This window comes from Pygoscelis adeliae, unplaced genomic scaffold (assembly GCF_000699105.1).
Source record: "Pygoscelis adeliae isolate BGI_AS28 unplaced genomic scaffold, ASM69910v1 Scaffold26, whole genome shotgun sequence".
Classification (NCBI taxonomy): Eukaryota; Metazoa; Chordata; class Aves; order Sphenisciformes; family Spheniscidae; genus Pygoscelis; species Pygoscelis adeliae.
In genome coordinates this window covers 1,154,864-1,168,590 of record NW_008825104.1, presented here as the reverse complement: position 1 = coordinate 1,168,590, position 13,727 = coordinate 1,154,864, and positions in this window count along the sequence as shown.

Here is a 13,727-nt window from a genome sequence, read left to right as displayed (position 1 = left end):
GACAGCTCTACCACATTTCCTTCCAGCTCTGATACACCTTTCTCTCCTCCCCACCATCCCCAGTCTTCATCAGTAAACACTTTCAATATGAATGTGTTTCATACTCCCTTTCACTAGCAAATACCTTCCTTTTACTTGGTGAATCTTATGAGTCATACATAGGATCGTCCCCATGATGCTCAGGACAGGCCCACCGACTTCAGTAATCCAGGCAGTGATTCTGGGAGCCCTTCCATCTAAAGTCTCCATCGACTGCCCAATTTAATTGAGAAGTGATGAGGTGACTGCAGCCTTTCTGTTTCCATGACCTGCTGAGCTGAAGAGCAGGTCGCCTGCTCCCTGAGACTGATGACTGCCTGAAAAACAGTGCTGCACAGCACTGCCTTCTAGCAGCCAACGTGTAGACAGTCTGAACCATCGCTGTAGGATCAGCTCATCTCCACACCTAGTTCAGCCACAGTCTTCTATCCAGGGCATATTCCTAGAAGGCAGCAGAAGGATCTGCTGCCTCATCTATCTGGTTTACCAGCACCAAACAACACCCATCCAGAAATCAAAATTTGGCCCTATACTTGGGAAGTCTGTTTTCTAGGGCAATCAATGACCATTCTGAGTTTCTTCATCACATTCATGCCTAAGGCAGCTCTTAATGCTGCTTGAGCACCTTTGTGGCAAAATGAGCTTGATAGAGCTAAATGAAGAAGCAGCTTATTCCTTCCAGTTGTGGAAGAGAGAATGGGCTGATGGAAAACTTGTTAGTCTCATTTCTGCTGGGCAGTGAAAGTTTGCTTTAACTGATGGCAACTGTATAAAAAATCAGTAGGAATGTTAATGACATTTTGGCAATGAAGGAAAGGTCCTGGTAGTTGGGGATAAGGAATCACAGTGGTGAAGTCATTGTCCTGTCCTTTTGCAGTTGCCCAGTATCTCCTTATTTGCAAATGGCCTTCTTCACAGGGAGCTTTACAAGGGAGATGGAAAGGAATAAGGGCGGTGAGTCGGGGGGGGGGGGGGGGGGGGGGGGGGGGGGGGGGGAGTTAATATCAGAGATATGAATATTGTCTGAAAGATGTTAGAGGAATCCAGGTCACTCTTCAGGTCACTACACTGCCAGGAACATTTGGCATAGGTAGTAATGGGTGTTTCTTGGATGCTCTTCCACTCTGAAATCTGTGCAAGTGCTCTGGAAATCTTGTGAGAATGAGCTAACATGAGACTCATAGTCTGTTACAGTCTGGACAGGAAATGTTCTTGAAGTGTTTCAGGATCATTCATTGCGCCCAGATGACACGCAGGAATGTGTGAAAATGAAAAATGATGGAGCAGAGGTGGGGATAAACAGGTTAATGAATGACAGCATTTTGTATCTTAGAAGGTTTTTGTACCTTAAAAAGAACCTTTGCTCAGGTTCAGATGCAGGAACATGAAAAAAATACCTTGAATTGTTCCCACATTGTTGGCTTAGGTTCACCTGCCCCTGCTAGGCTGGAGCTGTGAGCAAAAGTCTCTGAGAAGAGAGACCCCTTTAAAAATGGGAAAGCCCTCTAAAAGCAGGCAAATATGCCAAGGAAGGAAATATGCTGCAAAACAAGCAATGTCCTGAAGAGTTACTCTTGTGGTCAGCCTGCACTTTCAGCTACCTTTCAACATAAATTCCTCATTGCAAACTTTGTCAGTTTGATCAAATAAACTTTCAGAAATGGGAAAGCTTGCTATTTAAGGCAGCATACCATGCCTTTGCAGCATGGAAAAAATATGAGAAATATTGAGGGAATAAGCTTTTTCTTCCCTCTTGGACCCCTATGCAAAGATTTCAAGCTTAAGGTAATCTTGCAAGCATTAGTCACTGAGAATTAGTATGTCCTCCCCAGCTGTTGCTTCTAGATGCTGGGCCAGACTGTAAAAACTAAATAGACTTCAGTGGAATGCCTAAAATTCATTTTCTCACTCAGATGCTTTCATCTCACTCATTTCATTGTGTTCACAGGCTGGCAGGTTTCCTGAGGGCAGGCATGATTTAGATTTACAGTTCCCTGGCCAGTCTGATTCTGCAGAAAAGTTATAACACCTGTAATGTAATACTGTTTCCGAAAAGAGTGAAAAATGTCATGGTCTGACGAGGAAGCCTCTAAACTGCAATAATCACAGTATATCACATATCTCTGCATCCCATTGCGGCAGCCGAGGTTGCTATTACTTCAAAACAGTTTCAATTCCCTTTCCCCTGTCTCCACCCACTCATTTTAAAGAAACCAAACCTGGCTGAACATGCTGGAGACTTGGCTTTAAAAATATCTCCGGGATTTCTCCTTTCTCCTGTCCAGATCAGGCTGGGGAAACTCTGAGATCTTTGGGAGGGAAGGAAAACTGTGTGATGGTGCAGTGCCTCTTCCTGGCTACTTAAAATGGCTGGACATCCTTGCCATGTCCTGCCAAGCACTGGACAGCTAGGTTTTCACTCCTCAACGTTTACGGGCTCCCATATATGTGCTGAGGGACATCAAAGTGTGGTACAAACTTCACTGAGAATGATGCAAAATTTAAACTCCAAGCTGCCAAGAGCAGGTGGTCAGAAACAACACCAAAGGGTTGCTTTTACAGATAACATCAAGAGGACAGGAGAAGCATCAAAGAAAGAAAGGGTGAGTGTAGAACAAGCCAAACACACCCGCTTTCTTCTGAGCAGGTTGTTTTTCTTACAGTATCTTTTGGTTTATCAACATATTTAGAAACTCTTCACTGAAATAATGGCTACTGTTATCCTCCTCCCCAAAAGATTAGCCCCCTCATGATGAGTTTGAATAAGATCCTTTCAAGAATATGAGCTTTTACATTTACTGTAGCTTTTTAACTCACGCCTTTTCAGTTTTCCACATGCCTCTGTAATTGTTGTTACTAGACCATTTGAGAGCAGGAATTTCTCAGTATCTCTTGGAAAATGCTTTTGTTGCAAGATTGGCCGCTGAAATGTAAAGACTGTTTTGCGTATCTCTCTTGGGTGAATTAGAAGCGTAAATAAACTTATACTGGTAAGTAAGAAAAAAGAAACAGGCCCAAGAATTCTGAATAACCACCTGGAATTTCAGATATTGATATAAATATTTTTATTTGGGGATATGCTATCTTCATCAATAGCAAAGCACTTTTCAACCTGCTAAGAAGGTATTTGGTAATAATAATTCAAGGCCCTGAGGCTAGAAATAGAAATTGATGTATTGTAGAGATACTTTGAAACTCACATATTCTGTTATTCTGGATCTGACTATTCTCACTACTTACTGTACCCTCACTGAGTGCTTAAGAATCATAGGGAACAGTGTGAGATTTCTTAACAAAATGCCATTTAACTTTTATTGGACAAAAGAGATGCTTCCAAAAAAAGCAAGTCGACAGATTAGTTTGATCCTCCACCCATGCCATTTTTCTGAGTAACCCTGAAACTAGCTTTCCGTATCAAGTTTTAAGCTCATTTAGATTAGCTTCAGCTCTGAAACTATGCTGGGAAGGAGCATATCATATATCATAGCCCTTAGACTGGGGACAAAAGAGAGGGACAGCCAGGTCATGAGTGACTTCACCCACTGCAGTGCATGAGGACCTTGGGCCAAGCCAAAATCCGATCTACTTCTTCATGGCTGGTTCTTCTTGGCAGCTGCAGCTGATGCCAAGAGAACGTGTGGGCAGCTCTTGCCTGTAAGCTGGTAAATTCAGTCACCTTCATCTGTTTCTAACATAGGACTGATGAGTTTAATCACTGCCCCCGTCCTCTGTGAAGCATGTCATTTGAACACTGGCTTTGGTGTCCTGCATGTTTTAAAGGAATGCAGTCCTGCTTGGAGCAGGAGATTGAACCAGATGACCTCCTGAAGTCCTTTCCAGCCTGAATTACCCTGTCACTTCTAAGTCTTGGTGCATTTCGTAGTGCAAGAAGCCAAGGCCAGTCAGGAAAACACCTGGATTCCTTACTTGGCTCTCTGCCTGTGTGAGTGTGTATCTATGCATGAGGCACTGAAAAAAAATCACATCGTCTGCCCTTTGTGTCTGCTGTAAAATACTGGCCAAAACTTTTGGGAAATGAGAGCTGTAACATACAAAATTCCAAGACACAAAATGGCCATGGCACTGCAGGCATTCAGTGTCTCCTCAGTCCTGTGGCACATGCAGCAGTAGCGTGACTTCTCTCCCTCTGTGTCCCCAGCAGCAGCAGGATGAGCACCCCGTGTATGGTAAAGATCAGGAGGCTCATGAAGGCTTAGCCCTGCCAGCATTCACCAAATATTCAACCCATACATGGCTTCTAAAGTGTCCTAGCCCTGTTTCAGGAGCAGAAAGCTCAAGGAGATCCAAGACAGAGCAGAAGTGACAGTGTAAATGAAGGTGGCACATATTTAACAAATTTAAGGTTCAAAGGAAATCACAAATATGCAAATCTGATTTGCTTCTGTATTTATGGGTTTGGGGATCCACTCCAAGAGAGAATCAGCAAGATGCCATCCCAGTTCACAGAATTTCCTCTCTTAGATATCAGGCTGGTCTACGTTTGTCTTATTTCATTTAGAGCATGCTTGCACATGCAGAACATTTGGGCTTGACAATACAGTTCTCTTCTCCTACCTTAGGAATCCACAAAACCTGAAATAACCTCTCCTGGGGTATAAAAGAAAGAGATGGATAATATGCTGTAGCCTTCAGTGGAATATAATCCTTATTATTCCTACAGTAAAGAGAACAACCCCGTAACTCAAATACAGAAGGCTTGGAAGAGACAATGATTTTTCAGCTGACCTTTTATATCAATAAATTATTTTATTTTGTGTATCAACACAAGTGCAATGTTCGAAAAGTTCATGCTGTTGAAAGTGATTAACAAGCACTCGTGACTTAGTATTGTGTAAACATAATAAAAGTTGGAGAAAGAGTAATACCTGCTTTAATCTGTGCTGTTTAACAAGCGTCTCTAAAGACCCCATCCCAAACGACACTCTTTTCACAACAGGACTGTTTGAGAGTGGCGAGGGCAGAGTCTGGGAGCCTGCACTGAGATGCAGTATTCCTCCCCTGTGTTACTCTGTTTTCAGGTATCTTGTGCTTACATGGTGTCAAATGGAATTGCTAGCAAGTGCTGGTAGGCAGTCACTCTACAACTGGTATGGCGTTTTTCCTGCAGACAGGAGACCTACAGTAGGGTTAAAGGGAGGAGGAGACCCCTGAATACAGGAAAAGGCGGGGTATGACCAATCCTGTTATGGTTATTTGGTTGCCAATAAAGCCAAAGCCCAGCAAAGTTGACCATGTATAATTTCACTTCCCAGGTTACAGCTCCAGCTGCCATCACCCTAAGGGCACCCCAGGTAGGGTGTGGAGAATTAGCAGCTATAGACATAACTGGGACATTCATAAATCCCTCTGGGCACTGGTTGCTGTTGAAGATCACAGAATGGCTGAGGTTGGCAGGGACCTCTGCAGGTCACCCGGTCCAACGCCTCTGCTCCAGCAGGTCCACCCAGAGCCGGTTGCTCAGGACTGTGTCCAGATGGCTTTTGAATATCTCCAAGGAGGGAGACTCCACAAGCTCCCTGGGCAACCTGTGCCAGTGCTTGGTCACCCTCACAGTAAAAAAAATGTTTCCTGATGTTGAGAGGGAACCTCCTGTGTTTCAGTTTGTGCCTATTGCCTCTGGTCCTGTCACCAGGCACCACTGGAAAGGGTCTGCCCTCCTGTTGTTTGCTATCATTGAGTGCCCAAGGTGGACTTGGCTGGGAAGAAAGGACTATGCCCTCACCAGACTCCATCTGGGTGAGGGCTGTCCTTCAGGAAGTTAACTTGCTCAGGCTTTACTACCAGAAAATAAAATTTTTAAAAACGGTGTATCTGTGCCAGTTCACTACATAGCTTAAAGAGAAGTTATCCAAACTTCTTAACAGCTCTATCCACATTTCTGATAGAATCAGGATTAGCCACAGCTATTCTTTTGTTGTTCCAAGTGGGCTGTAGGAACATAGCTGATGTTTACAAGCTCTATGTATTTTACTGGTTAAGGAGATGGATACCTTGTTTAGAGGTGGGAGATGACAGGGACTCCCCAGTTCACTTGTCCTCTACAGGGTGGACCTGACCTGGAGCTGGAGTCCAGACTTGGGACAAGTTGCCATGATGGTCTTAGCACCTCCTCACAACTTGATTCTTCTCTTTCCAGGGAGTCAGACAGCCACATGCTATCAGCTTATGTGAGAGCCTGTGGTGAGTTGACTTCAGCAGCCAAACCCTCACCCAGTTGCTTGCTCAATTCCCTCCAGCGGGTGAAGGAGAGAATTGGAAGGACAAAACCAAGAAAAACTCATGATAGATTAAAATAAAGACAGTTTAATAAGTGAAGAAAAAAACCAAAACAACACCAACTAAAGCAAAGGCAATCACTCACCACCTCCCACCAGCACACTGATGCCCAGCCAGTTTCCGAGCAACAGCCACTTTGGAAAAACTCACCACCCCAGTTTTATTGCTGAGCATGATGTTATATGGCATGAAATATCTCTTTGGTCAATTCAGGTCAGCTGTCCTGGCTGTGTCCCCTCCCAACCACTTGCCCACCCTTAGCCTACTCACTGCGGGGACAGAGAAAGAAACAGAGAAAGCCTTCACGCTGTGCAGGCGCCGCTCAGCAATACCTAAAATGCCACTGTGTTATCAACAATGTTTTGGTCACAAATCCAAAACACGTCACCTTACCAGCTGCTGTGAAGATAATGAACTCCATCCCACCAGACCCAGTACAGAGCCAAACAAGCTGCCTAAGGCACTGGAACCACAGTTTGGCTCCGTGTATCTTCAAGAGCTCGGTAGCATGCCATCAACAACACTGTAAGACAGGACTCCCATGTGTGCATGTCTGCAGAGAATCAGCCCGATATTTTATTAAATTCCTAGGCTGTGCGGAGGTAATGCCACTGCAGATAACTTTCTGTGTATTTGTAATTACTATCTTCAATGCAACTGTAAATAATATTCCAGAAAACAGTGTGTCCTGAAGTATAATCACAAAAAGGCACCCACTCCTACTTTCAATTCATTGCATAATGTTCCCTTCAGGCAAACATGCTGCATTACCCTTAGTTTTGCTAGTCTTCTGACATCTTCACCAGCACTGGCTATTGCTGTCTGGAGTCATCAGACAGTCAGCAACACAACAGTGAAAAAAAAATTAAAAATGAGAAGAGTATTAGAGAACTTACCATTTCCTTTGAAAGAAAGCTAGCAGAAATTGTAATGTCAAATATGACCAGTGATGTTCAGTATACTGTTTGTAAAAGGCCATCTGTAAGATCCCAAGTTTCGCCTTTGACAAGCTTAAGCCAGTTGTTAACCCATCATGTTGCTGCAGGAATGAGATGGGCCTCAGTGCCAAAATTAGCCAGCTTGCCACTGGGAAAAATGCTGCAGAAGGCAAAATAAATATAAACTATCTGACTAAATCATAATCATGCTGGCTAGTGAAACATTTAAAAAACCAACCAACCAAACAACAACAACAACAAAAACCCGAACCAGAAAATTATCTGTAATCCACACTTTACAGACGAAGAGTTGGGGAATTAGGGCATTTCTTAATTTCTTTAACTTCACAAAGTCTAAGATCAGAGAAGTTTATTTCATCTGACCACTTCCACTCCATACACTGAGGCCAGTATAAAACAGTGTCATTTGATTGCAGGGTATCTTCTAGGAAGGCATCTTGTGGGTGGAGAACCCACCACTTGCTTTGATAGTTTTCTCCAGCAGCTAAAAATCACAAAAAACTCTGAGTCTTCTTTCTCATTTTAACATTTTTGGCTTTATCCTTTAACCAGCCACTGGTTCTTGCTTTGTCTTTCTCTGCTGAATTAAAGAGCTTTTGAATACCCAGTGATTTATGTCCATGGAGGTATTTGTACACTGTAATTAAGTTATATCTCAATTTTTGTTTTTCTCTATAACTTAAAATGATTAAAGACTTTAAGAAGGGGTCTCTAAATCCTTGCTGTAAGACACTTCCTCCACCCCATCAGATCATTTTATGGCTCTTTTCTGTACCCTCTCAATGTCTGATGTTTGTGTGTGTGTGTGCATGTCTCTGCGTGAACTTCAAAACAGTACAGATGCCCAGTATCCAGCTCATCAATGTCACACTCAGAAGAAAAAACATACTTTCGGCTTCTACCCGCTCTTCTTCCTTATCCTTCCAAGAACCGTAATAATCTACTTTGCTTCTGCACCGACAGATGAACTCCTGTTGAGCTGAGTCTCCTACTTCTCACACTGCAATCCACAATGCAGCCCATGCGTTTGTTGGCACGACTTGCAGGCCTTCCTTTTATGACTGTGACCATGTACTAAGTGGTCACATTAAAGCATATTTTGCATGAGTAGTTCCAATTTTCCAAGCAATCCAGGTTGTATAATCCAACATGCATACATATTTGTGTGTGTGTATATATAAACCTCATAAATATTACATATATGTATTATGAATTTATATATTTTATAGATACTATGTGTTATTTGTTTTATATATATGCGTTACTATACCCACCAAGTCCTCATAGTTATTTGCCACCTTGTCAATCTGTGTCATCCACAACTGTTAACAGCTCCTGTGCTTACGGATCTCTGCCAGAGCTACAGCCTGGTCATCTGTCAAGAGGCAGCTCTCCACAGGAGTAAGGACCTACTGGAAGATCTGGGCTGTCATGACAGAGAGGAGGTAGATGAAGTGGCAGGAGGTGAAAGAGTCCTTATTTTTAGTAAAAATAGAATTTTATTGTACTGTAACTCAGAATTTGTCAAGCATGCAGTCTTAGCTATTTTAAAGTTGAAAAGCTTAGCAGAAGTGGCACTCACACATTGAGGCTCTCACACATTGTGTGTGATGAGGCTCTCCTTCATCATCTGTCTAGGCTGCAGATCTAAAAGGATGTAACTGAAGATATTGTAAATGTTTAATTCCCCACAGTCTGTTCAAAGCAACACTGCGAAAGCCATCTCCTTACCACTGTGCTGCTCTGCCTGACTTACTTTCCTCACTTTCCAGTCTTCACATCCAGCATTAGGTTTTCATCTTCACCTTGTAGGGGTTGCAGAAATCTGCTCTGGCCTTCATTTTAACTACTACCCCCTACCTTTTGCCAGCTGGGATTGGAACTCGTACCAGCAGCCCTGCAGATATTTTTGCTTGAACAGCTCCATTAGCTCAGATCCACGTACACACCTCTATACATCGTCCAACCACTAGAGGGGACAGAGCCTTACACTGGTGTAAACGCACCTCAGATGAGATTTTGTAAAATGCCTGTGTCTGAAATGAGGCTCATTCCTTGGGAGAAAAGCAGGTCAGACAGGTGACTGGAAAACAAAACTTTTTGTTTTGAGACTTTTAGGTTGATGGCACAACAGCTTGTCAAGAGAGAGGCAAGCTTGTGTGCCAGGGTGTTTTTTCCCTTCGCCACAGATAAAGCATGATCTCATTCTGCTAGGAATGGAAATAATTATGCTCACATTGGTGAAGCACTTTGAGATCCTGGGAGGCAAAGGAGTGTCACACAGCAAGAGTTGGTATTAATACCCACCACTCCCCACTGCACTCCCTGTCTTTTGAAGGGTTGCCATTGCTCGCCATGCTGCAATAGCCAAACGCCTTCCTGGTTCCTTAGCTCAGTTTGGTTTGCTTTGTCTCTCACACAAACTCGTAAGCTTTGTACACCACCAACGTTATATATGCAAAAAATTTTAATGAACCTAGTGAGAACTTCTCATAGATGTAAAATAATTAATGTCCCCTGCACTGCGTCTGTTACTGTTGGTTGGTTGCTCACACTCTGTGTTCTTTGGTTGGCTGCTCTATAATCTTCACGGCTTAATTTGGCTGGAAGGAGACAAGCATGTTCTGTCATTTATGAACTGGCTGGAGGGCATCTGGGAGTTTTGTAACTGAGTAAAATAAATCTTAAACTAGAAAACTTGAACAGCTTAGCCTGTGGTTTGAAGGCATTAAATGGGAACTCCAGGGGATGCACTAGCTTCTGTAACTGCTGTTGAAATGCTGCTTTAGGGGAACATGTCAGGTCATGCAGACAGCTGCACTTTAGTTGGAAATGGTGAAAACTAATAGCACAGCATTTGAATTAATGAATATTTGGCAGTATTGGTGTGACTATGCTCCTGTGGGGATCTGAAACTACAGAAGGGTAAAGAAGCTTTACCCAATCAGGATAATTCACTTTCCAGTTTTGTCATTCATTTAGATCAAGAGATCATGGTGAGACTTTCTATGATGCTGAGAGATTGTGATTAAATTTTCTGTGGTTAGTAAAACATGATTATTATCTGGTTAATAACTTCTTGAATATATGACTTCTAAAGCTGTACTGCTGTGTCTTAAAAGACTTGGTAAGTTGAAAATACCGTTTAAGCTTGAAGCTAGCAATGCTCTAATTCAGGTGTGCAATAGAAATATTAATTAAGAGACCTTAATGGAAAGAGGATAGAAAATGACTCAAGCTCCTTTTTAGCACATAACACCCGTACAGCTGGTCTTTGGAGGTAAGGGGCTGTTAAACCAGAAGATGGGGGGGACAAGGAGGAGGTATTTCTGCATACACTGGGGGGAAAAAATCAGATTGCCCGAAGCAATTGTCAGTGTTGGCTCCTGTAGTCATCATTAGCCATAAAAGCAGAAAAGACACAGATCTAAAACTCTCCAGGACATGCCAGCCTTAAAGGACACTACAGGGACCGATTAGTCAGAATCACAGGCAACTGGCAGCACTGCAGTAGCCAAGGAAAATCTTTATCTTAATATAATCTTAACAATGCATTTGCTATTTGATCTTTTAGTAAATTTCTTCTGTTATTGTGAATCTACAGCTTTTAAGTGTTCTCTTATTTGCAAAACTTAAATAGCATTAGGGCTGAAAGAATGATCAGACACAAGGCATGCTATTCCCAGGGGGATGGATGTCTTACAAACCCCAGTTGGAGACCATTGTCATAGTCACCAGTATACCCTAGCTATCCAAAGGCCAAAGGGTGCACCTAGTTGGAGGTGGGAATGGCAGGGTTTCTGCATAAGGAGCTTTTTATGCTGATGACCAGATGATGACGTGATTGAAGATCATGGATTAAATGTCAACATTTAATCAGGAACCAGACTGTGACAGGTGAGACACCAAAGGTCGCAATCGCATAAGCTGTAATCTGCTCACATGAACAGTCACACCGCATTCAGCAGTACTATGCAGAGAAGGCATTGATAAGCATGGATACGTGTGCTGAGGAATGCCCTGTGTTCTTAAGGCACAAATCCCCTTTTTATTTCCTCCTTCCCTTGAGTTTGCAGAGTATTACAGCCTATACAGGAATACTTTGTTCAGTTGCTCAGGTGCTATAATTTTCTATTAAATTTTCTGCTTTTTACCCCTATCACAATCTCGGACTTCAGTTGGGTTGCTGGAGAGTAAATCTAACATAAAGTGTTTAAGAGAGGCTAATGCCTGAGGCTAAATGTTTTCCAGCAAGGTATGGAATAGATCGGTAAGTGTGATAGTGCCATAGAGGGTACCGCACCCCCTCTCTGTTACCTTTCCCCCCTCCAGGGCTTGGCTGCTCATGCTGCAGGGATTTGAGGCTCAACTCTGCTCCCACCTGGCTGTATAACCTCTGCTCAGACTGCTGGTGAAGCTGCTGACCTGTGACAAAGAGCTCTGCAAATGTCTGTAGAAAATAAGAAATAAGAATAACAAAGGTAAAATTACAGTCAGGGGATCAAGGTAGCTCACAAATTGGAGAGGAAAAATACTGATATGATGAGGAATAAACTTCTAATGGAAAGAAATGGGGAGCTGGTATGCTGGGTTATTGGGTGTCCTCGGTATTGATGGACCTGGTGGAAGATGTTGGGTTTGTAGTGCCAAGGGTTTGCTCCAGGGAGCCACAGCGGTGGGTGCTCTGTGTCGGATGTTGCCCCCTGGGCCAACAAAGGCTCCTTGGATGCCTTACGAGAGGTGGCAAACATAGCTCTGTCTTGTAGTTCATAAAATCATAGCTAGCTTTTGTGTGTGCCAGTCAGTAAATACTTGCTGTGTACTTGCAAAGTTGTGCATATCCTGTTTGCAGAGCCTCTTTGCACCTGACTGCAGACACCTGAACAAATGGACCCAAAAGAGGGGTGACAGCAGGACCTGCTCCACCTGCCATTTCAGCACTGGCAGACCATATGTGAAGCCACCAGTGTACATGGAGGAGGTTCTCACACGGGTGCTGGGGTTTACCTAGCACAGAAAGCCCAGAGTCCCTACCTGGGGGACTTAGATAAGAGCTTTAACTTTTACAACAGATATTCTGTGCCTTGCTTGTTCTGATTTATTAACAATATATAAGATGATCCAATATTTGGCCACTGCCTTTAAATCATAGGATTTTCCATTCTAAATGACAACCTTTGCATTTTATTTGTGTGGCTTAGTCTTTAATAAGCCTTTACTATGTCCATATATATTATCAACACCCTAAGAATAAGCATTTGTACCTATTATAAATAATCTTGGTAGTTGTATGACCACATCCACTGGCATACTTGAGAATATGACGCTGCTGCCCCAGGTCTCAGCAAGCACACACAGAGGAGGAAGCATTCGTACTGCAGTTGCACCAACAGGCAAAGGTGTGGGCTAGCGGTGTGGGTGCAGCTGGGGGTGATGAAGCCTCCTGAATTCAGCAGCCTCTGCTGAGACTGAATCTCTATAAGCCATGCAAAGGCGTTTAGCTCCTCTTTCTCAATTTCCTCATTCCTGGAAGGGATGTTTTAGTTCCTCCTTCCCTGGAGAAACACAAGAATTGATTGATTAATGTCTGTAAAACACCAAAGAGAGAAGCACTGTGTAAATGCCATGGTTGATTATTGCTACTCAGCCTTTCAAAGGAGCATCAAACTATGTCTAGCCTTTGAGCTCAGCTGGATCTTTGGGATGAAACAGAGAACTGTATCTTAAGAGCTCAGGAGCTACTGCTTGACAGCCTCTGTAAGCACAGCAGGCCAGTGTTTGCTGTGTGCACTGAGCTGTGTTTGCCTTACTCCCAATCCTTTTTGCTTTAGCTGGCAATACATTATTATGTGTTAGTATTATTATCAAGAGTCAAAATGGCTGGTTGGTATTACCAATTTGTTGCTAATTTCTATGGATTCCCCCTCATTCTCCCTTAACTCAAATATCAGATGTCTGAATACTATTTTTTAAGCCACTGGGAGCAATGCATTACAAGTGCGGACTCCTAGAAGACACCTCTTTGAAGAAGTCCCTGCCAGGACCACGGCCAAACATAGAATCATAGAATCATTTAGGTTGGAAAAGACCTTTAAGATCATCAAGTCCAACTGTTAACCTAGCACTGCCAAGTCCACCATTAAACCATGTCCCTAAGCACCACGTCTACACATCTTTTAATACTTCCAGGGATGGTAACTCAATCACTTCCCTGGGCAGCCTGTTCTAATGCTTGACAACCCCTTTGGTGAAGAAATTTTTCCTCACGTCCAATCTAAACCTCCCCTGGCGCAACTTGAGGCCATTTCCTCTCGTCCTTTCGCCAGTTACTTGGGAGAAGAGACCAACACCCACCTCGCTACAACCTCCTTTCAGGTAGTTGTAGAGAGTGATGAGGTCTCCCCTCAGCTTCCTTTTCTCCAGGCTAAACAA